Raw genomic sequence first — 27,813 nt, 5'->3', positions numbered from 1 at the left:
CCAGGGCCCCCCTGATATTCGTAGATTTTTAACCCCCTTTAACTTTTAAAAACTTTAAATTTTGGGGGGGAAAAAGAAATTAGTCCCATGAATCTTTTTAACCCAGTATTTTCTTAGTCACGAATTTAACTGTTTAAAAGTAAATAAAATTTCCCAAAGGCGTATAAAAGTTTGTAAAGAGGTACTGAAAATTTATCAAAATTCTTCATCGTAATGTTTTCATTCACTTATCTGGTTAGATCTGCAGGCATGCTGCGAGGAATTACAGGCGTTTGATTAAAAAACATATTTCTTTATCTGAAATTAACTGTCAAATTTTGTGATATCTTGTTTGTAGGATAATCTTTAATGATATCAATTTTATTTCGTAAATGTTTTTATTTTATTTCCTTGCAAAATGCTGAGATAAAAGTTTTTTTATTTGGAAAATGCTCTGAGGTATGATTATTATAGAATTATGGTAACATGACGAGTCGTGAAAATATGTGATGATGCATAGAAAAAATCGTGCAAAACATATGAAAAGTTAAACACAATATGCATGTATAACAGTAAAATAGTGTTCCATGGGTAAAAAAAGAACATAATCTTCCTCATTATGATTATTAATTGTGAAAATTAAATTTTAATGTAACGAAAAAAAAGAGCAGAAATTTGTAAATGGAATAATTTGTATTAATATCTAAACGTGGTGACTTGCTGATATCATAATAAAATTTATATGTATACAAGGGGTGTCGCGGTTAGAAAAAAATGCTTACTGTTTAAACAGTGATTTAATAAATGTGTTAAACCTTGAACTGACTGTACTAAAAAAATCACTTTCTTTCTTTATGACAAGGTATGATATTTTGTTTGCATTTTGTTGTACTCAAAATGATTACAATACATATCCAAATGTGGAGTAACTTTTTTCCCGTACTCGGTCAGATCGGAAAAATACATTGTTGAGTACAACTAAAGTACAAACAGTCATTTCTTGCTATAACTAAGGTAATATTTATAATCAATTTAAACTTTTTTCGCCTCATTGTAATACTAAAAAAACCTCTGTTCTGCTTATTAATTAGATAAAACCCAACCGAACAGCATTTATAAGACGGATAGGCGGCTAGGAGTCCTCGGTTGCAAACCCATTATACTGTTTTGATATCATTTTATGCTTATAATATAACCAAGTGGACTAGAATATTTTATTTGTCAAGGTTACATCAATTCAGCACATTTCAATAAGGTAATCAAGCTAACACACATATTGTTTTTTTCTTACGGAACATCGGTGATTCTACTCAGGTGCCTGTTCATGCCTAAAATAATGCACAGAAAGGCACCTGAGTCTCCCTTCACCGTCGCCATATGATCTGTACTGTGTCAGTGTGAGGTAAAACCAAATCATACAAACAAAAAAACAAATTGTTTTTTCATATTGTTAAATTCTGAGGAAATTTAAATTGCCACTCTCAAAAAAGGTTTTAATTGAATGTTATATCAAGCAGATGGATAGTCTGGTTTTCATGTGAATAATTAATGAGTTCCACTTCAAAAGCATGGAAGCCATAATCATGAAATAAAATGAAGATCTTAAACAGAAAAAAAATTGTATACATGTTTGTTTATTGCTGTCTCATTGCTGTTTTGGAAGAAATTTAAAGCACTTCAAACATACTTATTTCATAGTCTGCTTGAGCATTTTTTTACAAAGGGGAGTAAATCATGTAATGTTTTCACACTCTTATTCATACTTTGATGTATGATGCAAATGATGTATTTAAAACAAAGGGAAGAAATTACTTTTTCATTTTTTCTGGTAACTGTTGATAAATAAAAGGTTGTTATCTTGATAAACCACTGTAAACATTGTATTTTATAAATTCAGTATTATGAATGATTTAAAGCACAGTATTAATTTCATTCAAAGTTTCAATAGTAACCTCCAAAATTAAGTAGTTAAGGTCAATACTTCCAGTCTCATTTAGTGCACTGAGATCAGGTTCAGGCTGAGATCCTCCTCCTACCGGAATTTCTTTTGGCCGTAATTTTGCCACCTGACTTTCATAATTATAATAATAACTGAACCAAACAGATAGATCAAACAAAATAGAAATTCAGTTGATTTATCAATGTAACAGTGAACAGAATGAATTTTTGTCTAAATAAATGAGAAATAAATATGTCAGCTGGCACTTCAGAACAACATAAAACTTTCAGCATAATGTACTTTTAGCAACACTTTAATTGTTGTTTTATTATTTACAGGCTTTGAGCGTTTTGTAAATTGCACAACTGCAAAATTACGAATTATGAACCTTAATGAATTGGTATATATCGACTCAATCGGCAGGTGATATCAAATAAAAGATTTGTTTGAAATACTTATTTTTTAGTTCATTTTTGTCATGTGAGAGCGTGTTTTGTACTGTGAGATCATTATATGAGAAAATTGTGGTATGATGGCTCATGTCCATGTTAATTTCAGGGTCGGTAATTTTTTGTTGTTTTATAAATTGCAGACTTCAGAATGTGAAAACAACTTGATCTGCCAGATTGTCTAGTTATAATTCTGTTAGATTTAGTGCATTAGTTTTACAAATATATAGGTTGCATACTGAAATAGTATTACTGGAGTTTAATATTAATAAGCAATTGTCAGGATTTGTCTGTAATCTTAAAGGAGCTCCACTGAGAGGAGAGCCTGAAAACATAAAATTTGAAATTTTACATAGATCAAGGCTACTGTAGCAACTAAGATGGAGAAAAATCTGCAAAGGATAATAAAGAAAAGAATACATTGAAAATTGTTACATTGAAAATAGTAACATTGAAAATCGATTTCTTAGCCCAAATTGTGAAAAGCATTGCAAAGTTTTTCATTTTTGGACCATTTTGCACAATAAAAAATGAATATTCTGGAAAAACTTGGTGAGGGAATGATCTGAAAATTTGCACACAAGTTCTTGGTTCAGACATACATCAATTGGTACAAAAATGTTGGAAAAAGATTTTCCAGTCCCATCATGTCAAAAAACTGCAGTGGAGTCCCTTTTAATCAGCACTATTGAAAAAAAAAGAGAAAAAAATTCTGCTCTTCTATATTTAACACTATACTGGTATTATGATTCATAAATATAGGTCATAGAAACTAAATATATATAAAATAATGTGAAATATTTAAAGATCTTCTCCTCAGAATCTATTATGCCTATAAAACTTAGATAGTTGACATGTCACACTACATGACAATTGTCTTCTATAACAATTATATAAGTTGGCTAAGAGTCAAAATTGGCCCCTGTCATGGGGGGACACTTTATGTGCTTTTCTTCCATTTTTCTACCAAATCTTTAAACTTTAAAACTTAAGTGTAATATTTTGAATTCTCTCATCTCTTATAATATTAACCCGGAAAAAAAAAATCAGTGTTAGATTCAGGATATGGTTTATATATCTCCTGTTTGCCATATGTTTCTGTACTCCATGCCAATGCTGTTGTTAGTGGAATAACAGCCAAATGTTTGCATGATGTTGTCATGCTACATCCTCCAAAGATTTTACACCCAATTTCTATCAGACCTAGATAAATGTAACAGAGGTTTCATATCAGGTGTGATTGTTTACACCTGTGTGTTATTGTATTTAGTCAACTTCATGACTGGATGCTAAAAACATATTGCATTGTTATATTGAATGTTCTACCTGAACTGTCTCTCTTTAAGTAAGAGAATATCAATTTTGTTACATCGATATTCTTAAGCTATTTCTTATTGTCCGAGTGGCTTAAAGGCGTTACTTTCAAATCAGTTTGTCTTTAAACCCTTGGTTCAAAATCCTGTAAATTTTTCTTTTTGAGAAGCTATATCTTAGAATTCGTGTTCCTACTAGGTGCCTATTATTTGTTGTAATTTCAGGAAGGTCAGCCTGAGTCTTTGCAACTTTAAAGGACTTAGAATCATCGTTAAAATGTATTTTAACTTATTGTCTTCTTTAGAATCTTGTTGGCTATAGTAAGGCATTATCTGTTCATATGGAATCAGTTTTGTTTTAAAGGCCCATTAAGCCTAAAAAATGCTGTAATTTTTAGTTTTTAAAAACTATTTCTTTTTGTTGTCCTATTATTTTTGTTGTCCTATTATTTTTGTTGTACAGTTTCCAAAAAGTTTCTTATTGTACATGAGCCATCATTTGCTTATTTTACATTTTGGACTTAGAATACTTATAATGATAAAGTTTTTTGTATGGAAGTCAAAATACGACTTTGTTTACATTATGAACCATGAATCATCAAGTATTTGACATTTAACATTAATTTCTTCATGTGTTATTAGCATCTCACATTGTTCTAAATCTATCAAATCAACATTATAAATTACATGTTTGCCATTTCTAGAGAAGGAAAAAATTTCCTAGGCATATTGTGCCTTTAAACATATTTATTTTAACTTGATTGTGATTAAAGCTTATTTAAATCAGAGTGGCAGAATGGCTGTGTGGCTAACTCATTATTCTAGATCTCTAAGCTATGCTTGTCAAATCTGGTGATGGGCAAAGTACCGAATTTTTTCCTTGACTCTGATCTTTTTTTGGGTACAATTTATCCTTATTTTTTTTTTATTTTCTTTAGCAGTATGAAAACACTTGTAAAACTGCCCCTTTTAGTTTTTTAAGGGACTTACTCGGGTCAAAAGGGTTAAACGTGTTTTTTGAAGATGGAATAATTATTAAACCTGGAATACACTTAAAAATCAATTCCTGAGATTTAGTTCATCTAAGAGGGGGTTAGTTGTTGCGGCACATCAACTTATGGGGGTTAGTTCATCTAATGTGGGGTTAGTTGCTGCCTGGCATCAACTATGGGGTGTTAGTCCATGTAAAGGGGGGTTAGTTGATGCGCCGCATCAACTAACCCTTATATAGTATAAAGGGGGTTAGTCGATGCGCCGCATCAACTAACCCTATTTTCTATGTTTCAGGGTTAGTTGATGCGGCGCATCAACTAACCCCATTTAGACTATATAAGGGTTAGTTGATGCGGCGCATCAACTAACCCCCCTTTACATGGACTAAGACCCCATAGTTAATGCCAGGCAGCAACTAACCCCACATTAGATGAACTAACCCCCATAAGTTGATGTGCCGCAACAACTAACCCCCTCTTAGATGAACTAAATCTCAGGAATTGATTTTTAAGTGTATTCCAGGTTTAATAATTATTCCATCTTCAAATAATACACTGTTATAAACTTAAAATTTGATTTTCTTATATAGATCAGCTTGGGCACTTAAAGCTGAAGGATATTCTAAAGATGATTTGAAGAAATATACTCAGAAGTAAATTGAAAATTGTACTTTTGTGCTATTCTTAGCCCAGTTCGAGTGAAAAGCGTAACGGTTTTTAATTTTAGTTCATTTTTCACAATTATGATAATTGTTCTGGAAAAACAGAGTGAACAAAATTGATGATCTGAAATTTTGCACAGAAGCTTGGATCATGGTCTTGACCTACATGAAATGGAACATTGATCTTGAAAAATTATTTCCAGTCCCGTCCTGTCAAAAAACCTTTGTATAGTCCTTTAAGTTGTTAATTTATTCTTATAAATTAATGTATTTAAGTCCTGTAGTTGGAGTATTATAATAAACTCTTTGTGTCTAAAAACACTGTCTTCTTGAAAATTGTCATAGGCTTGTCAAAGGCTGACAACCTGCTAAATCCAAAAATTGCCAGCTTTTTCCACCTGTAAAGAGGCATGTCTACCTGTACATCTGTTCAGTCTGACTATGCTTGGTGCTGTTGGTCATTTTAATAAATATTTTAATGGCACAGTTGTCTCCCAGTTTGGCATTTGCCATTGTTTTGATCGCACAGTTGTTGCCCTTGTCTGAATCTGCTATATTATGTAAGTAAAACACTAATCTTATTGTCTACCTTGTCAATTAGCTGCCATTATAAAATGACACAGTTTCCTCTCTCTCTTTAAGCATCTGTTATCATTTTAAAGACACAATAGCTGTTGTCTTCTTTTTTAAGCACCAGTCATTGTTTTAATTACACAGTTCTCTACCTTTTTAGCTATCTGCCATTATTTCAAAGATACAGCTGTGAAGCATTGGTCATTGTTTACATGACACAGTTATCTCCCTTTTTATTCATCTACCATTAAATTAATAACACAGTTGTTTCTCTTTTTAATTATCTGTCATTATATTTATAACACAGTTGCCTCCCTTTTTAAGTACCTGCCATTATTTTGATGACATACTGGTGTGTCCCATGTGGAGCATTATTTTAAATGGATAAATGGTAACCACATGCCACTATTTCTCTCATTTTAGTATGCATGGATGATATAAAACAAGTGTAAAACTAAAAGGATTTTCATTCTAAACCATTACATGGTTATTGCTATTCTGACAGGCAATGCAATTTTAGATCATTTATATTGCAGCAGAAGTACTCACAGTCACCAAGAGGATTTGTTTCATGCTTTATTCTATTAGCTAGATTACTTGTAGACAATGCATTCTATCTAGAATCTAAATTCCACTGTGGCTCAGACATAAAGATTATGTACATGGTTTATATTTTCCATTTCCTGCACAAAAGTATCACAGTATTGAGTAAAGTGATTTCCAAAATCTTTAGCCCTGTATGATGTGCTAGTAGCCATGGTAATAGATGCTATTAGTAAATCAGCCTACAATCATGCAGTCTGACCATGAGACTCTTTACTTTAAAGGCACATGCTTCCGAAATATTTTTTTGTTTACTTTTTCAGAAAAGGCAAATATAAATTTTATAATGTTTAAATAATGATTTTAGAGAATGTTAGATGCTTGTTACCAGAGGGAAGTAGTGATATATGAGAAATAATTTGTCATAAAAGTAGTAAAACGTAAACAATGTAGTATTTTGACTTCCATACAAAATACTAATTGCCTATAACTGTACTTATTGCCAAAAAGCAACAGATGAAACAGATTGTTCAGGTAATTGGGCAATGAGTAACTTTTTGGATACTTTTAAAGTATACCAAATTTAAAAAGCTTAATTATTTATGAGAGGAAAAGATCAAAGCATTTTTGAGGCATAATGGGCCTTTAAGCAGCTCAGTATAATGATTTTGATACAAAAAAACTCCTAGGAGTTTCTTATAAATAGTTCCAGATTGAATTCTAGACAAACTCATAATACACAAAGTTTAAGCAATGGAATTGGTAATATTCCCATTTTCATAATATTATGCTCATAGAAAAACAATAAAAGGGCACAAGTTTTTTTAAGGCTAAAAAAATCAGCAGTAAAAGTAATTTTCTTTATACGTTATTGTTTATTGATGTCATCTATGATATGTCAATGTTCTTTTGATACTCTTTTGTAAAGTACAATGTATAATAATGTCTTTGGTCTTGAGTTCTTTAAGTCTATTTGATATTGTATAATATCTAATATATTGTTGAAATTATATTGACCTAAGCTTTTACAGACTGGTTGACATTAATGTTTCTATGCAGACTGGATACCATTTTTTCCTTTCTAAGTAAAGGTTTCTCAAGGGTTCACCGTTTTTATGTCATTTAATAATGTTTTACAGCAATGTTGTATTGAACCCTCAATCTGTTTAGACTCGAAGCAATGATTGTTTGCAGAAGTTACTTGGTATAATGGGAATATTGCCTGTATTTTATGATACATTTATGTGTAGCATGGAAATTCTTATTTATGCCTTAAATGATAATGAAAGAAAAACGCTAGATCTGTCTGCATTGATGTTGTTTGATGGAAGAATTATTCCAGCATTAAGAGAGATTGTCGCGACAGCTTGCATGCCAACATGCAACGATATTTAAATAGAAGATTGCGTGGGAATAAATCCAAGAGAGTTTTTGTGTAATTGAACATCATTGGTTGACACTAGTAGACATTTGATTTGGCTGTACCTTTGTTAAAGTCACTTGGTATCATTTAAGATTTTTTTAAAAATTTTTAATAATACATTTGAAAATGAAATCTTTAAACTTTGAAAATATTATATACTGTTTCATAATCTCATTTTTCCCCCATCGGCTTGCTGAATTTCTTAAATGGACTTCTCAAGTTTCAATTCTTTAGAATTGTCCATGTTATCTATAGATGAAAAAAATCATGCAGAGCCTGGCTACATAGATATGCAGGCTGGCCTGGCTGTAAACAAATCATTTGAAGCTTCAGAAAGGTCATAAATGCTTAAATTTAATGAAATTTGTTTGTGGTCTTCAGCAAAACTTTGTATGTGATGAAAAGCAAAGAGTTTGACCCTTATATACACTGCTAAATTTGTATGATATACTTAAATCATCTGCTTTATATTTTGTTTAAGTTTAAATCATCTCTCTCTACACTGCTTTAATTTGGATTTGAATCCCAACTGGATGTGTGGAATTTCAATGAGTATAATCAGGTCCCAACTTGTTCTAGGAATAAGTAATAGAAAGAGCACCGAAACACGAGGCTATCTGATTTGTACGAGGGGGCGTAGCCCCCGAGTATTAATCAGATTGCCGAGTGTTTTGGTGTTCTTTCTCTTTTGTATCATAGTCAAACATAAAAGCACGTTCCCTGTTGTCACAATATGAAACCCCGGCAAAAATGAACCAATGAACGAACATCTGAATATGACATTTCTGTCGCTTTCCCTTTCTCTGGCGTCACAATATGTAAACCCCAGCATAAATGAGCCAATCAATGGGCATGCTCTGGAGTGCGGGTAACTAATACCCGCACTCCAGTTAACGCACTGTGCACGTATATGTATACGATTTAACCCTGACACATTTTCAACAGAAAGGTCTCCAAACTATGATACAATGCATCGTAGAGCACCTGAGGTCTTCCTGCAATAAAAAAAGATTGAAAGTCATCATATGACCTTTACATGTAGTGTTACAATTGTGACTGAGAACATGCAAAAAAAAAAGGAAATAAAAAGATATTTTCTTCACCCAAAAATTAACCAGCCATTTATAGTCAAGATCAGTTCACAGACTGCATAGATGGTTTTGTTTCTCATTTTTGATAGCTGGCAGTTTAGTCTGTTCCATAAATGTGTTCTGAAAATGTTACTAATTGATAGATGAATTGTCAGACTCGGTGTCTGCAGTGGGTATGTTTTGATGAAATTAGAACCCAAATTGGACAAGCCATGTCTAAGAAATATCAGAAGAAAGCCAGACATTTTTGACAGAGACCTTTTATTTATATACAAAGCTGATATATCAATTGCTAAACTGTTGATGTCCCTGTTGAACTTTTTGTGATGTAAGGCCACAATTGCTCAATTGCTAAACTGTTGGTGCCTCTGTTGAACTTTTTGTGATGTAAGGCCACAATTGCTCAAATTGCTAAACTGTTGGTGCCTCTGTTGAACTTTTTGTGATGTAAGGCCACAGTGGCTTAAGTAGCTAAAGTGTTGATGCCCCTGTTGAATTGTTTGTAATTTAAGGCCACAATGGCTCAATTGCTAAACTGTTGATGCCCACTGTTGAAGTTTTTGTGATGTAAGGCCACAATTGCTAAATGATGGTGCCTCTGTTGAAGTTTTGTGATGTAAGGCCACAATTGCTCAATTGCTAAACTGTTGATGCCCACTTTTGAACTTTTTGTGATGTAAGGCTACAAAGTATGAAATGCTCAAATTTCTAAACTCTTGATGCCCCTGTTGAATTTTTTGTAATGTTAGGCCACAAGGGCTCAATTGCTAAACTGTTGATGCCCCTGTTAAACATTTTTTGTAATGTTAGGCCACAAGGGCTCAATTGCTAAACTGTTGATACCCCTGTTGTACTTTAGTGATGTAAGGTCACAATGGCGTAACTTTGTGCTAAATTTGTTATCATTTAATTTTCTTAACATTTTAATGGCGATTAAATGAACTCTGAGCCAACTGGTAGCCACAGAAATTCTTCCCCATTTGACCAGTGCAGACCAAGATCAGCCATCACATATGTGGTCAGATCACCAGGTCTGCACTGTTGACTATTCTGTCACTTCATATCTTGTAAAATTTGCCTAAAAAATGTAAGGAATGAATAACAAATGAATAATGATTCATTTTCAAGGTGTTACCAGATAGCATTAAATTCTTACATTGATAATTTGTGCATGAGTTCTTATCATAATGCATAAATAAAAGCATAAAGGATTTGGGATTATTCTCTTTATTCCTGGGAAAATGTCCTGAACTAAGTAACTTTTAATAGCAGTGATTCTTGTGTAAGCAATTAAGCCTTTTAATGCTATTAAGAAAAGGGCCATAATTATCTCATGGATAAATACATATGAATTTGCATTATTTAGTTGAATAATAAAAGTTAAAGGCACATTATGCCTCAAAAAAACAAGTAAGCTTTTCTTTCTGACATGAGTGTTGCAACTTTTAAAAAATAGTTATAGAGCATGTTACATACTTATCAATTGAAGTATGAAGTGCTGAACATAAAAAAATTGTCATAAAAGTAATAAAATGTAATAAACAATGTAGTATTTTGAGTGCAGTACAAAATAAAGTCAGTCATCTAGGCAGTCAATCAGTCATTTAGACAGTCAGTCATCTTAAGGCAGTCAATCAATCAGTCATTTAGACAGTCAGTCATCTTAAGGCAGTCAATCAGTCATTTAGACAGTCAGTCATCTTAAGGCAGTCAGTCAGTCATTTAGACAGTCAGTCATCTAGGCAGTCAGTCAGTCATTTAGACAGTCAGTCATCTTAAGGCAGTCAATCAGTCAGTCATTTAGACAGTCATCTTAAGGCAGTCAATCAGTCAGTCATTTAGACAGTCAGTCATCTTAAGGCAGTCAATCAGTCATTTAGACAGTCAGTCATCTTAAGGCAGTCAATCAGTCATTTAGACAGTCAGTCATCTTAAGGCAGTCAGTCAGTCATTTAGACAGTCAGTCATCTTAAGGCAGTCAATCAGTCAGTCATTTAGACAGTCAGTCACCAAGGTGGGTCAATCATCTAATATTAGGGAATCAATCAGTTGTCCAGTATGGAAGTAAGTCAGTGATTCAGTTTTCAGTCAGTCATCAGGTCGAACTCATCCAGTAAGTATGTCAGTCATCTAGTTTGCCATAATGCTGTGTCCAGTTATTTTGTCATCAAATTAGTTCTGATATAATCAGTTACAAAACATTCAAAAATTATAAATACAGAAAGTGCCAGAATTGGCTGAATTTATTTGAGCTTTCTGATAAAACACAAATCTTCAAAATAACTATGTTAAGTTTCTAATATAACAAAGAAATGGCACAAGAATAGATGTTGACATTTTAATGTACATTCACCATAGCATAATAACCCACATATTTATACCAAATTGACTGGAAGTTCAGAAACAAAATAATGTATCATGCAGAGTTCTTAATATAAAGCCAGTGTACTAGCAAACAATATTGCAAAATCTGAGATTATTTGCTGATTCGGCAGCATTTTTCATTCTCGTCTAAATGTCATTTACTATTGATTAACACTCATAAAACATACTGGGATATGCTACCAAAAAAAAAAAGTTCCTAAAATTGGATGAATTGGCAAACAGACGATTGTGAAATTACAAAATAATTCAAAGCGTTTTACTGAAAGGTGCAGACTGGTGTTAAAGTAAGTCAATTAATTTTCAGAGGCAAAGACTCTGAATTTTCTCAAGCATATTATGCAAAGTCTTGTCAAAAAGTGAATTTTCCGAGTCTTACAAAGATAGCCATTAGCTCATAAGAGAGACTCTTAGAGCATCAGATTTGTAATTGAGGGGTCGCTGGTCCGATCCTGAGGCGAGGCCAAATTTCTCCATGACAGTTGATCTCTGACATGAAGTCAGACATTGGACATTTGTGTCCCACAGTGATTCAGAAATCACATGGGATTAATAGTCGGTCACTTGTGGAGAACTTGATAAATACTGGCTAAGTAATCCAGGAAAGCTGGTTAAAGTGGATTTGCTGCGCAGATATGACCTAAAATGTGTTAAAATCAGCATAAAAACCAGAAAATCAAACCGATTTAATTTGATAAATATCACAAGACTCATTTTTCTCAGTCATTTTAATAGCAGTGATCATAGAGCGGCAAATTTCACAGTTTGTTTGTTTGTTTCATTTTACGCCTTTTTCCAACAGTATTTCAGTCATATAGGCGGGTAGTTTCCTAACCATCGTTCCTGGAGAGTTACACCAGTACTAGACTACCTTCCTCCGCGCTAAACTACCAAAGCATCTCACGGGGATCGAACCCACGCCAGAGAGGTAACTAGATTAGAAGTCATCGACTCTAACCCCTCGACCATGGAGGCGGTAAATTTCACAGAATGTTAAGAAAATGAATTTGCTTAAGTCAATTGAAAATCAGTGTTACTGAGGCCCCATTTATATAGTCTATTTTATTTCCATGACATGAGCATCACTGTCAGTTTGCTCAGTCAGTTAGATGGCAGTGTCAGAGCCAAGGGCCTGAATTTACTCAGCCATTATATTATTGCAGTCCCAGAAAATGAAATTGCTCAGTCTGAGTGAGTCTAATGGTATAGTCAGAGAGCCATTTCACTCAATAAATTTAATGGCAGAGACTTAGGCTTCATTTGCTGAGTCAGTTTTATTTCAGTGTCAAAGTGTTCACTCAGATAATTTAAAGGCAATATAAGAGGGTCAATTCACTGAGATAATTTAAGTGCAGCTAAGTGTCAGAGGGTTGATTCACTGGTTCAATGGCAGTGTTAGAGGGTCAGTTCACTGAGATAATTTAATGGCAGCTAAGTGTCAGAGGGATGATTCACTGGTTCAATGGCAGTGTTAGAGGGTCAACTCACTGAGATAATTGAATGGCAGCTAAGTGTCAGAGGGATGATTCACTGGTTTAATGGCAGTGTTAGAGGGTTAATTCACTGAGATAATTTAATGGCAGCTAAGTGTCAGAGGGATGATTCACTGGTTCAATGGCAGTGTTAGAGGGTCAGTTCACTGAGATAATTTAATGGCAGCTAAGTGTCAGAGGGATGATTCACTGGTTCAATGGCAGTGTTAGAGAGTCAATTCACTGAGATAATTTAATGGCAGCTAAGTGTCAGAGGGTTGATTCACTGGTTTAATGGCAGTGTTAGAGGGTTAATTCACTAAAATAATTTAATGGCAGCTAAGTGTCAGAAGATTGATTCACTGGTTTAATGGCAGTGTTAGAGGGTTAATTCACTGAGATAATTTAATGGCAGCTAAGTGTCAGAGGGTTGATTCACTGTTTTAATGGCAGTGTTAGAGGGTCAATTCACTGAGATTATTTTATTGCAACTAAGTGTCAGAGGATTAATTCACTGGTTCAATGGCAGTGTTAGAGGGTCAATTCACTGAGATAATTTAATGGCAGCTAAGTGTCAGAGGGATGATTCACTGGTTTAATGTCAGTTTTAGAGGGTCAATTCACTGAGATAATTTAATGGAAGCTAAGTGTCAGAGGGTTGATTCACTGGTTTAATGGCAGTGTTAGAGGGTCAATTCACTGAGATAATTTAATGGCAGCTAAGTGTCAGAGGATTGATTCACTGGTTTAATGGCAGTGTCAGAGTGTCAATTCACTGAGATAATTGAATGGCAGCTAAGTGTCAGAGGGTCAATTTACTGAGATAATTAAATGGCAGTGTCAGAGGATCAATTCACAGAGATAATTGAATGGCTGATAAAAAAATGCAGTATCATAGGGTTAATTCACTGAGATAATTGAATTGCAGCTAAGTGTCAGTGGGTTGATACACTGAGGTAATTTAATGGCAGTGTCAGACGGTCAATTCACTGAGATACTTCAATGGCAGTGTCAGAGGGTCAATTCACCGAGATAATTTAATGGCAGTATTAGAGGGTCAATTCACTGAGATAATTTAATGCCAGTGTCATAGGGTCAATTAACTGAGATACTTTAATGGCAGTGTCAGAGAGTTGATTCACTCAGATAATTTAATGGCAGTGTCAGAGGGACAATTTACTAAAATACTTAAATGGCAGCTAGTGTCAGAGGGTCAATTCTCTTAGGTACTTTAATGGCAGTGTCAAAGGGTCAATTCACTGAGACACTTTAATGGCAGTATTAGGGGGTAAATTTACTGAGATACTTTAATGGCAGTGTCAGAGGGTCAATTTACTTAGATAACTTAATGGCAGTATCAGGGTTGATTCACTGAGATACTTTAATGACAGTGTCCGAGGGTTAATTCACTGAGATACTTAAATGGTAGTGTTAGGAGGTTGATTCACTCAGATGATTTAATGGCAGTGTCAGAGGGTCAATTCACTAAGATAATAAAATGGCAGTGTCAGAGGGTCAATTCACTAAGATAATAAAATGGCAGTGTCAGAGGGTCAGTTCACTGAGATAATTTAATAGCTGTGTAACAGGATCAATTAACTGAGGTAATTAAATGTCAGTGTTAGAGGGTTGATTCACTCAGATAATTAAATGGCAATGTCAGAGGATCAATTCACTGAGATAATTTCATGGCAATGTCAGAGGGTCAATGCACTGAGATAATTTGATGGCTGTGTTAGAGGGTCAATTCACTGAAAACTTTACTGGCAGTGTCAGAGGAGTGAGACTAAAAAAAGGATTGGAGCACCACACTAAATACCGTATTCCGGTATATACCGGACAAGGCGCTTGAATGATAAAATGCTAACATCTTATCTTTTTACCCAACGGAATGAACTTTAACATGTCTAATTCATCTTTTCACACCGAATTTAAAGTAAGATAATGAAGGAAAAATGAAAAAATCAGCGAAAAAAATGATATTTGTCTATTTTGTGATCATGATTTCTGCAAGCGTCTAGAGGTACTGCTCCAATCCTGTATTGAGTTAAATCCATGTCAGAGGGTCAATTCACTAAGCTGATTTAATGGCAGTGTCAGAGGGTCAATTCACTAAGCTGATTTAATGGCAGTGTCAGAGGGTCAATTCACTAAGATAATTTAATGGCAGTGTCAGAGGGGCATTTGACTGAGATAATTTAATGGCTGTGTCACAGGGTCAATTAACTGAGATACTTTAATGGCTGTGTTAAAGTGTCAATTAACTGAGATAATTTAATGGCTGTGTTAGAGTGTCATTTCACTGAGATAATTGCCTGTGTCAGAGGGTCAATTCACTGAGATAATTTAATGGCAGTGTCAGAGGGTCACTTTACTGAGATAATGAAATTGCAGCAATATACAGAGGAATAATTCACTGGGATAATTAAATGGCAGTGCCAATGGTCAATGAAATGCAGCATCAAAGGACTATTTACTTTGATGATTTAATGGTAAAATTGCTTAATGTTGAAATTTGTTTGGCATTAAAAAGCCTGCTCCTTTCAATAACATATGACATTTTATAATAAGCCCAATCATATTCATTATATAATTAAACATCATCTTATCAGGGATTGACATTTTACCAACTTAATTAGTTCTTTAGAAATTTAAAGCACGCATTCAGTTGAAGATCTGATAGTAAAACAATCTTTACTAGCCTTTGTGGCATGGTGTTGTTTTACAAGAATTGCATGTAATTAACCCATTCTTGCATTGAAGTTCCGAATTCAATATTCCTATTGTAAAATGAGCCGTGTCACGACAAAACCAACATAATGGGTTTGCAACCGGCATGGATTCAGACCAGCCTGTGCATTCCCGCAGTCTGATCAGGATCCATGCTGTTCGCTATCAGTTTCTCTACTTGTTATAGGGTTGGTAAGCGAACAGCATGGATCCTGACCAGACTGCGCGGATGCGCAGGCTGGTCTGGATCCATGCTGGTCGCAAACGCACTATGTTGGTTTTGTCATGACGCGGCTCATATAATCCTTTAACTATAATAGCACATGGTGAAGGAGTCTTTTGTACGACAGTCTTGAAATAGCTGTTTAGTAAAACAAAAATTCTTCTCTTTTCTTTAAATGTCATTCTGTATTGATTTATCCTCACTGCATCCAACTGGGAATATGGGATGTCACAGAAAATCTGAAATTGGTAAAATTTACAAACTCAGACAGTCTCTAGCGCTAACAATGTCTCATGGGTAAAGCTCTGACGTGTCTACCGTACAGGACAAAAGATTAAGGATAAAAAGAGACAATTTTCAAAAGAAGCCATTTTTTAGAAATTTCCTTGATTTCTGGTAACTATTTTTACAGCATAGTTACTGGGTTATTTATAAGAAACATAATTCAAAGAGATTTTCCTCTGAGAGACCAAATGTTTGTTTGTTTGTTTGTTGGGAGACCAGAGGCAGACCGATTTATTATTGGCCTTACCAATTTTTCAGCATATATCACTACTGTCTTAAAAAGAATTAATTGAAAAAAAAACAACTTATGCCCTTACCTTACCAGATCAAATCAATCTGCTACTTATATTTAAATTGGTAAAGCGGCCCCTGTCACAAAGTGACAGGGTGAGCTTTAGTGATCGCTTTTTGACCGCCGTCCGTCCGTCCGTCCATCGTCCGTCCATCGTCCATCCGTAAACTTTTACTTTAAATGATATCTCCTCATAAACCACTAAGCCAATTTCATCCAAACTTCACAGGAATGTTCCTTTGGTGGTCACCTTTAAAAATTGTTCAAAGAATTCAATTCCATGCAGAACTCTGGTTGCCATGGCAACCGAAAGAAAAAACTTTAAATATCTTCTTTTAAAAAACCCTAAGAGCTAGAGCTTAGATATTTGGCATGAAACATCCTCTAGTGAGTGTCTATCAAGTTTGTTCAAATAAAAGCCATTGGGTGAAAAATTGGCCCCGCCCCAGGGGGTCATTGATTTTCCCTATATGCATATAGTAAAAACTTAAAAAAATTCTCTTTTAAAGAACCCAAAGAGCTAGAGCTAAGATATTTAGCATGAAACATCTTCTAATGAGTGTCTACTAAGTTTGTTCAAATAAAAGCCCTGGGGTCAAAATTGGCCCCGCCCCGGGGGGTCATTGATTTTCCCTATATGCATATAGTGAAAACTTAAAAAATCTTCTTTTAAAGAACCCAAAGAGTTAGAGCTAAGATATTTAGCATGTTGTAATCTAGAGTTTAGATATTAAGCATGAAACATCTTCTAGTAAGTGTCTACAAAGTTTGTTTCAAGTTTCAAATTTTAAAGTTTCAAAAATTTAAAAACAGGTACATGTCCTGACTGAGTAGCGAATAGGCACTGAATTGTGTTGCTGCGCACAATTTGAATGGGTATAATCAGCTGCCACCTGAGCAGTGTAAGGGTTGTATTTAGAACTGTCTGTTATTACTTTATTATTTGAGAAAATTAGAATTTCTGTATGTTTGTCAGATAAAAGTAGCATCATATTTGCCTGTCATGTTTCAAATTTTCCTTTATTCTATTTTCAGGTAAGAGTCTTTGATAATTAAGATGATGTGAAATACAAAAAAGGAATCCTGCTGATGTATCTATATATAGGTCATGGATGATGACAAAAGGTCTTGCAAGGCAAGTCTGTCATTTTCACATAATTATATGTTGTTTTACCATTCAATTTTCACATAATCATGTGTTTTTTTACCATTCATTTTCACATAATTATATGTTTTTTTACCATTCATTTGCACATAATTATATGTTTTTTTACCATTCATTTTCACATAATTATGTTTTTTTTTACCATAATCATCATCATCGTCATCCTCACTTCTATCATCATCATCACATCTATCATCATCATCATCACCACTATCATCATCTTCATCAACAACAACAGCAACACTATCATCGCCACTATCATCTTTATTACTACCATCAATATCATCACTTTCATCATCATCATCATCATTTTCATCATCATCACCAGCAGCAGCATCATCATCAGCATCAGCATACCATTGTCCTCTCACTGTAAAGGTTGTTCAGACTGCTTATAACTATGCAGTTGCAGAAGTCCTGACTCTTTGAATATATACATTTTGTCATTCAGCTTTTGTGTTGGGGTAGCTTACTTTGTGGGGAAGCGGCCTATTAGGGTGGATATCTCCCATTGTTTTTGTGCATAAGAGCTAGTGCTTTGAACAAGTTTTTCCCAGGACAAGAATTTCATTTTGAAGTTTACATATTGGAATATGACTAAGATCCCTAATTGACCTTTAAGTTTAAGGACAAATATTCATAATTCTGAAAAATTCACTATAATTTTATTGCTTATCTACAAATCTAAGGTATTTTGGTCATGTGTTTGTATAATTGTTTTCTTACTTCACTGTTGATTTCCTATCATTGAACATTAACTTACTCAAAGTGAGAAAATGAAAACCAAGTAAATTGTAGACATAAAGGCTTTTTAAAAGCCTGCACTAAAAACATTTTAACATTGATGCTAATATAAAAGTGTTTCTCTGTTTCCTTCACCCTTATCATGCTTAATATCTTAAATTATAAGACACATCAATATTTCAGTTATGACAAAACCAAAATAACTCAAAAATAGAGAATGAAAACCAATTAAATTGTAGGCATAAAGGCATTTTAAAACATTTTAACATTGAGGTTATGAAAGTGTTTCTCTGTTTCTTTCACCCTTATCATGCTAAATATCTTAAATGGACACATTAATATTTCAGTCAGGACAAAACAATTCATCATTTTTAGGGGAAAATTCAAGATATTTACAGTAAAAACTCGGACACTCTGAAAACCAGAAGCCTCAGTTAAAAGTCCCAAACTTTACCGTCAAATAATCAGACGAGCCACACAAACACGAACATTTAGTAATTAAATTTAATTGCAAACGTTTCGGCTATGATGCCTTCATCAGTGCAAAACATAATAAAATTACCTGAAGCGACGTCATAACGGAACACGCGTTAAACGCGCGAAAAACGTTATGGCGTTTAGCGGCAAAACTATGATAACATGTAGAAACAAATCCTGTGTTTATCTGAATTGTTAATTTTTTTTTATTTTTTTTTTTAAACTTTTCCGTCCTGACTTATAAATCATAAGCAAAAAATGCAGACCATGATCAAACTTATAATGCCGGCTGATCTTGGTCTGCACTGAATACATAGGTAGTTTGAGTGGCTGCCCTCAGTCTAAAGGACATTGATATATATATTTTGGCAGGGCATAGTTTTCCATGTTATATTTTACTTGATATTATGTAGAATTTCTTTGAACAAATGAGAACAAATTCTTGGGTTATTAACTCAAGGTTAGGTTATTTCCTTCTGACAAATCTGAAGCCTTTAAATTTCCTGTCCAGAGACAGATTGATTGTAAAAATGAGTATGCTTCAGTGACCAGGTGATAGTTCATATAGTGTATAGAAATAGAACCATGTTCTTAAAGTTAGTTTAGTTTGTTAAGGAAGTTTTCGGGAGTTTTCATATAGACATATAGGCAAAATTAAAACTGTTCTAAAGAATTTCTTTAAACTTGGCATGTTGTTAGAATATGAAAACAGAAACATTTTAAGCGGAAAAAAATTTGGGGTCAGTCCGTTCTTGTTCTCAAGTTTAAAGAAATTCTATTGAAAAGTTTTAATTTTGCCTATATGTCTATATGAAAACTCTGGAAAATGTTAAGATTAGTTTGGTTTGTTAAGGAGAACAGTGTTTATACAAAGACTACAGCCAGTATTGTCAACAGTACTGCCCCTTATCTAGCTGATAAGCCTTTGCACGAGTATAGAGCCAGGCCAGCATTCAAGAATTTACTGTATATATGATAGTATTGATTAAGCATTAGGCAATGTATATTTTTTCGTAAATATTTAAAAATATCGGACATTGTATATATTGTCATGTATTACCAGAATCATCACAGAATTATCGTAGAATTATTGCGGATCATCGGTCAGTTGGTAAATATCTCCTAAATCCACCAAAATTAAATTATGGTTTCTGAGAAATTATTAGCTGTATTGTGGGAAGATTCCGCATCTAATCAATTTAGCTGAGAGATATAAAAGTTCTGGAAATATCAAAAGCTTTGTGGAATTTATGTTGATATGTTGACATGATTCCCGTGTTTATGTGAATTGTTAAAGAAGCTCTCGTTATTAGATTTACATATATAACTGTCCATAGCTGAAATTAATATCAAGCGTTCATTCTCTAAATGTTTTTGATTCTTCGTAAAAGATATGAAAATATTTGGTTTCAGATATGTTTTATTATATTTGTATTCTTTGTATACAGTAATTGTAGATTTTTCTGCCTCCCCCCACTCACTTGCGAGGGGACATATCTTAAGGTTTGCCCTTGTTTGTTCTGCATCCGGCTCTCACCCTGTCCACTGACAATACAAGGGATTCAATATTCGGCAATCTGTGTCAAAAAATTAACATATTTCTAGTTCCTTTTCATGTTTGTTTGTTCATTAATTATCATCATTTATCACATATCATTGCCGCTTTTGTATTGCATGGCCTTGCATATATTTTGACATAACATCATTTGCATTACACAAACATAGTGTATGTTTTCATTATACTATATGCCTGTCAATAAAAAATTCACTTTAATCGGTCTTTATTTTTGGTATGTGATAAATAGAATATTAAATTCATGTAAATTCGTTACTGAATTTATTGAGCTTGTTTAATAAAATAATATCATGCTCACCAGAGGCTGGCATAACAACTCTTTCAATAAAGTCAGTATAAAACTTACGCTCATTGAGTATCCTCTATTTCTATTACATCTGTGAAAAATATATTCATTGATAATATAAATTTTGACATTTGTTTTCATCGCTAATATAGAGCTCAAGACTCATATCAGCATCTTCCAGGTTATGGCAGCTGCATCTCAGAGTCCTTTGCAAACAGTTTTAGTTTAATTTTAAGCCATGTCTCTCAAGTAACATTTTGTTTATAGTATTGAACTTTGACCGTGACTGACCTCATTGATCACCTTATGACCTTCTTATGTATGTATTAACTTAAATCTTCAAATATGGATCACTGATACTCTTGTGTTATGATTGGGTGACTATGAATATGACCCAGTGACCTATTTCTGCTTTGTGGAAATTTATAATTTTCATGTTCTAGCAATACAAATCTCAACCGAGCCATCTAGGTCAAATATGAGCCTCTTGTTTAAGATATGACTTTAAAATGCATAAAAGACCTAATGTTTTTTTTTTTCTGGGTATTCACATGATTTCTAAGAAGTTTGCAATAGATATGTTTGAAGTCTTACATTTCATATTTGACTAAACAAGATTTATGGTTTATTTCTGTCACATAAGCTCATTTATCACAAAAATATCATTGTATTTTAAGAATAAAAATGTCAGGTTATGTCTGTTTTATGACAAAAAAGTTATTAGGTTATATAAAATACTATTTCCAGATAAATTGTATTTGGCAGACTGATCTGATTCTTCTAGAGTCTTCCATTTTGGGAGCATTTTGCTGAGCAAAGCTATTTTTCATTTGCCAATTTGACTTAATATTTGAGAAGGATTCTTTTATATTATGTTTTTGACCTTTACTGAAAATTGTGCCTATTATAATGATCTTGATTCTTAAGAAAGAATAAAAGGTTATAATTTTTCATTTAGCTGTGCTTGATTTTTTTTTTGCAAGATTTTTTTTTGTAAGGTAGATATAGAAAATTAAAGAAAAAAGTGAAGTACTACTACAAAAAGAGATATTTTGCAAAAAATAAAAACAATATCCATAATAATATTTCATACTGTTGGTATAAAAGCAGTGACTTCTACTTATCTAACCAGGTTTTTGTCAATTATAAACAACTTATGATGATTTTAACTATAAACTTTTTGTATGCCTTGAAAATAGCATATTTATGCTGTGCTTGTTTTTGTGCCCCCACGTTAGTGGCGGGCATTTAGATTTACCCTTGTCCGTCCGTCCGTCCGTCTGTCCGTCCGTCCGTCCTTCCGTCCGTCCTTCCGTCCGTCCGTTCACTTTTGTGTCGCACGTAACTCAAAAAGTATTTGACCTAGAGTCATGAAACTTTACAGGAATGTTGATCAGCATGTGTAGTTGTGCACCTGGGTATTTTGGTCGGGATATTTTTAGTATTTTCAGAGTTATTGCCCTTGACTTAGTAAAATTTTGCAATTTTCAACTTGTGTCGCATGTAACTCCAAAAGTATTTGACCTACAGTCATCAAACTTTACAGGAATGTTGATCAGCATGTGTAGTTGTGCACCTGGGTATTTTCGTCTGGATATTTTTAGTATTTTCAGAGTTATTGCCCTTGACTTAGTAAAATTTTGCAATTTTCAACTTGTGTCGCATGTAACTCAAAAAGTATTTGACCTACAGTCATGAAACTTTACAGGAATGTTGATCAGCATGTGTAGTTGTGCACCTGGGTATTTTCGTGTGCATATTTTAGTATTTTTAGAGTTATTGCCCTTGACTTAGTAAAATTTTGCAATTTTTAACTTGTGTCGCACATAACTCAAAAAGTATTTGACCTAGAGTCATGAAACTTTACAGGAATGTTGATCAGCATGTGTAGTTGTGCACCTGGATATTTTCATCTGGATATTTTTAGTATTTTTAGAGTTATTGCCCTTGACTTAGTAAAATTTGGCAATTTTCAACATGTGTCGCACATAACTCAAAAAGTATTTGACCTACAGTCATGTTACTTTACAGGAATATTGATCAGCATGAGCAGTTGTGCACCTGGGTATTTTCGTCTGGATATTTTTAGTATTTTCAGAGTTATTGCCCTTGACTAGGTAAAATTTTGCAATTTTCAACTTGTGTCGCATGTAACTCAAAAAGTATTTGACCTACAGTCATGAAACTTTACAGGAATGTTGATCAGCATGTGTAGTTGTGCACCTGGGTATTTTCGTGTGCATATTTTTAGTATTTTTAGAGTTATTGCCCTTGACTTAGTAAAATTTTGCAATTTTTTAACTTGTGTCGCACATAACTCAAAAAAGTATTTGACCTAGAGTCATGAAACTTTACAGGAATGTTGATCAGCATGTGTAGTTGTGCACCTGGATATTTTCATCTGGATATTTTTAGTATTTTCAGAGTTATTGCCCTTGACTTAGTAAAATTTGGCAATTTTCAACATGTGTCGCACATAACTCAAAAAGTATTTGACCTACAGTCATGTAACTTTACAGGAATATTGATCAGCATGAGCAGTTGTGCACCCGGTTTTTTCGTCTGGATTTATTTAGTATTTTTAGAGTTATTGCCCTTCACGTAGAAAATTTTTGCAATTTTCAACTTGTGTCGCAAGTTTCTCAAAAAGGATTTGACATAGTCAATAAACCTTATGGGCTTATGTGGATTTATCCAGTATTTGTAGAGTTATTTCCCTTGACTTAGTAAAAAGATTGACAGAACGGTGTCGCGGTGGGGGCACCCGTGTCCTATGGACACATTTCTAGTTATTGCAAGATTTTTTTTGCAAAATTTTTTGCTGTTAGAAAGTTAGAGAAAAAAAGTGAAGTACTGTACCAGAAAGAGATATGTCGTAAAAAAAAAAATATTTTATACTGTACATATAAAAACAGTGTTTTCTACTTATACCAATCTGAGGTTTTTGTCAATAACAAAACCAGTCAGTGTAATAGCATCATAATTGTGTATCACCTGGCAATGAAACTTGCAGACAGATTGTTTAATAATCAGCAAATTTGTATCATCAAGTGTAAATAGGAAATAAATTGAATGAATATGTTGATGAAAAACGCAGAATAGAGCAATTGTTATATCTGATTGCACGAGGGAAGTTGGGGCTGCTGTGTTGTGAAAGATTTGTCTCCCCTGATAATGTTTGTACTTGTATTTGATAACCAGGCTTTCTGTTTATAAGTCACTCCCTTTTCCTTATAGAATTGAAATTCATCTAGGTCACATTTATATAGTCTTTAAATTTTTCTGTGTATTGTTGTTCTGAGTGGCTTTAAGTACAGTAAGTTTGTAGCATTTTAGTCTCTTTATGCAGGAGACAAAATTATTATTTATCATTTAATCTGGATAAAACCATTCATCATTTTAGGAATAATTTAAAACAACCGATTGAACCTGGGTGATGCTCCCTGAAAAGGTTTTGGACACAGAGATACTACTTCTAGTAGTTTCTGAGTAATGTCCCTAACAAAGTTCACAGTGTAAAAATGAAAAAAGGGCAATAACTCCAAAATAAGGCAAGGCAGAGTGACATTTCTTTTGCACTGCACATCTACTCAATGAGATCTATATACCTACAAAGTTTTTTCTTGATACCTCTCGTAGTTGGACGGACAAAGCGGCGACTATAATTATGCTTTCCCTTCAGGGCATAAAATGAACTGATTGAATAACAAACAGTGCAGACCATGAAGATTGGATGATCTTGATCTGCACTGGTTGTATGGGTATATTCATTTGCCACAAACAGTTTAATGGTCAAATTATTTGATTGTTTTGTTCGATTTTGTGGCACACAACACAATTTAGGTCATTAGGCGCAGAAACCGGAAAGATAATATTGGCTCTAATTTGACCTCCTGTGTTTCAAACAGCACTTAAGGGGTCAAAATCACCTCACCTGCAGGAGCTATGGGATGATTCGAACCCATTATTCACCTCTTACAATCATGCAGGGATAAACAGTGGCTGCAATTCTGATGACCTCAGCCCTTAAAAGCAGCTACCCCTCAGCCGCAAGCTAAAGGTTAAATAAAAGAAATTGTAAACATTGTAAGAACTATTTATACTGTCTCTCCTGAAATTATCACATACTTTTGCAAGAAAATGCATTAAAAAGATTAACCCATCTTTGCTTTCCAAGATTTACTAAAGGGAATATTGAATGATCTTTAAAAAATGGCAGATTTTTAAGTAGTTTCTTTTTAATATGACATTCAAAGATGAAAGTTGTTTTAACTCTGATATTTAAATGCCATTTTGTATTGATTTATCCTCGCACTGCAACCCCCTGGGATGTCACAGAAAATCTAAATTTGGTAAAATTTATAAACTGAGACAGTCTCTAGTGCTAACAATGTCTCATGGGCAAAATAGACGTGTCTATTGGACAGGACAAAGGATTTACCGAGAATAAGAGACTTTCTAGAACTATAGTTAAGATCATATCGCTTGATTTTGCAATCTCATTTCTTTAAATTCTTTCTCACACCAATACAAGTTTACATTATTGTAATCCATATTATTTACATTGTATAAAAGCAGAAACAATGGCTTCACATAATTTTCCGAGGTAATGAAGTGTCTAAAATATTCAGTTTTTTTTTTTGACCCACAGAATGATAAATTAAGATTAGGAAAGCAATTTATTATTTTTGGTCTATCTGTCTGTTTATTTGTATGTTTGTCATGAAACTTTAGCCTTCACCATTACACAGATTTCTTCCATCTGCAGTGCTTCCAATCTTTACAGGACTGGTGCTTGCACCTTGATGACCTCCACATGAACCTCTTAGAGGTCATGAGGTCAAAAGGCAAGGTCACCACTGGTGGCTTGATGTTCATTCCAATGTAGTGTTTGTTCAATATTAAATTGTATTGCACTTTTGAGTAAACTAGCATGCTCAAGGTTGTTGGTTCGACTCTGAGGTGCCCTATTATGAACTGGGAATTATAGTCACCATAAATGTGTTTTTCTAACTTAAAAAATGCAGTGCATGAATACAAGTACAATAGAACTTTAGTAAAGCGAAGTTCAGAAGGGACTTATATAAAAACTTAATGACAATTAAAGCATAATTATTCTTACACATAAGAATGCAATACAAAGGCTCTTAGAACACATGGATAGATGTGTAATTAACACCAGTGTCATACAAGTCATGCAGCTTTTCGCAGACTGACACTGCAGCTTTTTGCAACAACCTTTAATAGCCTCTACAATTTGTGAATCAAGGCATGCCTAACCCCCCGTTCACACAGAGCTGCGACTTTAGGACGATCATGCCGATCAAGCCACGATCTTAAAAAGTATTGGATCCGGGCCAATCGGGGTCGATCGGCGTCGAAATCGAGCAATTTGGCAAATTTTGGTCTTCATTACGACTGTACTACGATGTTCCCACGTCAAACGCGCTGCTGACACGCTTCTACTACGATGTAACGCTGGCCGATGCCGACCAGCGGCGGCGTTTACTGCGTTTATACCACGCTGCCGCTACGACATTCAAACTCGCCCTACGACGCTACGCAGACATAGAAGACTGTACAACGATATCACTACGACGGTGCCGATCATATAACGCTTGTAGTTCGATTCTGGTACGATTTTGGCGATATATATCTTGGGTTTCAAAAATTACTTTTCATTTACTTCCAAACTTCAAACATGAACGGACGTATTAATGCTGATCTGATTCATCTGGCTTTACTTCAGCAAGAACAAATATTGGTTGAAATTGTAATTGCACAGATTGTTAACAGGCGGAGGCGCAGAAGGAGGCCAAGAAGATACTGAGTACGGACATGGCTATCTGCAGATAGGAGGCTCTAGTTTAGACAATATGATACACTGATGAGAGAACTCCGAATGGAAGACACCATTTCCTCAGATTATGATTGGTCAAATAGCAGCGCTATCAAAACAATCTGCTACCTGACAGGTCGTGGTATGATCGTTGTAAGGTCATGGTAGGTTTTTGTAGGATCGTCATGAACGTAGAGAGATCGTAGTGGGAACGTAGTAAGAACATAGTGGGAACGTTGTAGAAGCGTACTCGGTATGTTTCCGAATGTACTACGCTTTAACTGCGCCTTTAATACGCTCTTGAAGAACTATCCACGATGCTTCCGCGCTGCTTGTACGATTACGGCGGTTCTACCATGCTCTTTTTACGACTTTACCCCCGATTCTTGTTGGCCACGATTACGCTACGCTTGTTTTGAGCACGTTCAAAATAAACGTGGCGAGAGCGTAGAGCTTTCAGATCATGAAGAAGCTACCGCGATCATACTGCGCTTATGTAGACTCCACTACGTTTCTCCTGCGATCGGCCACGTTTATGGCCACGCTTAGATCGTAGTAGAAGCGGCGACTATGTGTGAACGGGGGGTAAGCTATATGAAAGATTCTGTTATTATTTTTTTGTTATGTCAATAAATTCACTATAACTTTTATTAAGTTAAACCCAAGTAATTTCAATTATTAAGAAACATGTCAAATAATATAATTATGCTTGAATTACATGAGATATTTATCTTTTTTCTCTATTGGGAATCAAGAAAACTACTTATCCTATTTACACTATTAACATATTTAGAATATAACAGTACAAAATGCAAATTTTGTTTCTACAGAAGTACATTTGCATCCGATCTGCAACATTTGTTGTATATTTGAGGTGAGAATCCAGACAATTAATGCAACAGACTGTATAATTATGTTTTAATGTGTTAATTGATTTATCTTGGCTATAAAATGTATGTTTCTAGATTATCCATTAAAATGTCAGCAGTTTAACTCAGTTAATTACCTGAAATGATACAACACAGATTATGTTAACAGTTCATTTTCAAATATAAATCTTACTTAAAGGCACATTATGCCCATTTTCAAAGAAAACTTTTACTTAAAGGCACATTATGCCCATTTTCAAAGAAAACTGTTACTTAAAGGCACATTATGCCCATTTTCAAAGGTCACTGTTACTTAAAGGCACATTATGCCCATTTTCAAAGATAACTGTTACTTAAAGGCACATTATGCCCATTTTCAAAGGTAACTGTTACTTAAAGGCACATTATGCCCATTTTCAGGGGTAATTGTTAATTAAAGGCACATTATGCCCATTTTCAAAGGTAACTGTTACTTAAAGGCATATTATGCCCATTTTCAAAAGTAACAG

General features: G+C 34.2%; 1 protein-coding gene across 1 annotated transcript in view; it reads left to right on the top strand.

Annotated features, from left to right (window-relative positions):
• The window catches only part of LOC132733650 (trafficking protein particle complex subunit 13-like), a 141,650-nt gene that overhangs the window by 59,867 nt on the left and 53,970 nt on the right, over positions 1-27,813 (top strand). The gene's annotated exons all lie outside the window — the stretch shown is intronic.

This window comes from Ruditapes philippinarum, unplaced genomic scaffold (assembly GCF_026571515.1).
Source record: "Ruditapes philippinarum isolate M1 unplaced genomic scaffold, ASM2657151v2 ctg2183_1_1_1_1, whole genome shotgun sequence".
NCBI classification, from domain to species: Eukaryota; Metazoa; Mollusca; class Bivalvia; order Venerida; family Veneridae; genus Ruditapes; species Ruditapes philippinarum.
Note: the sequence above shows the minus strand (reverse complement) of the source record. Positions and strands in the feature narration are given on the sequence as shown.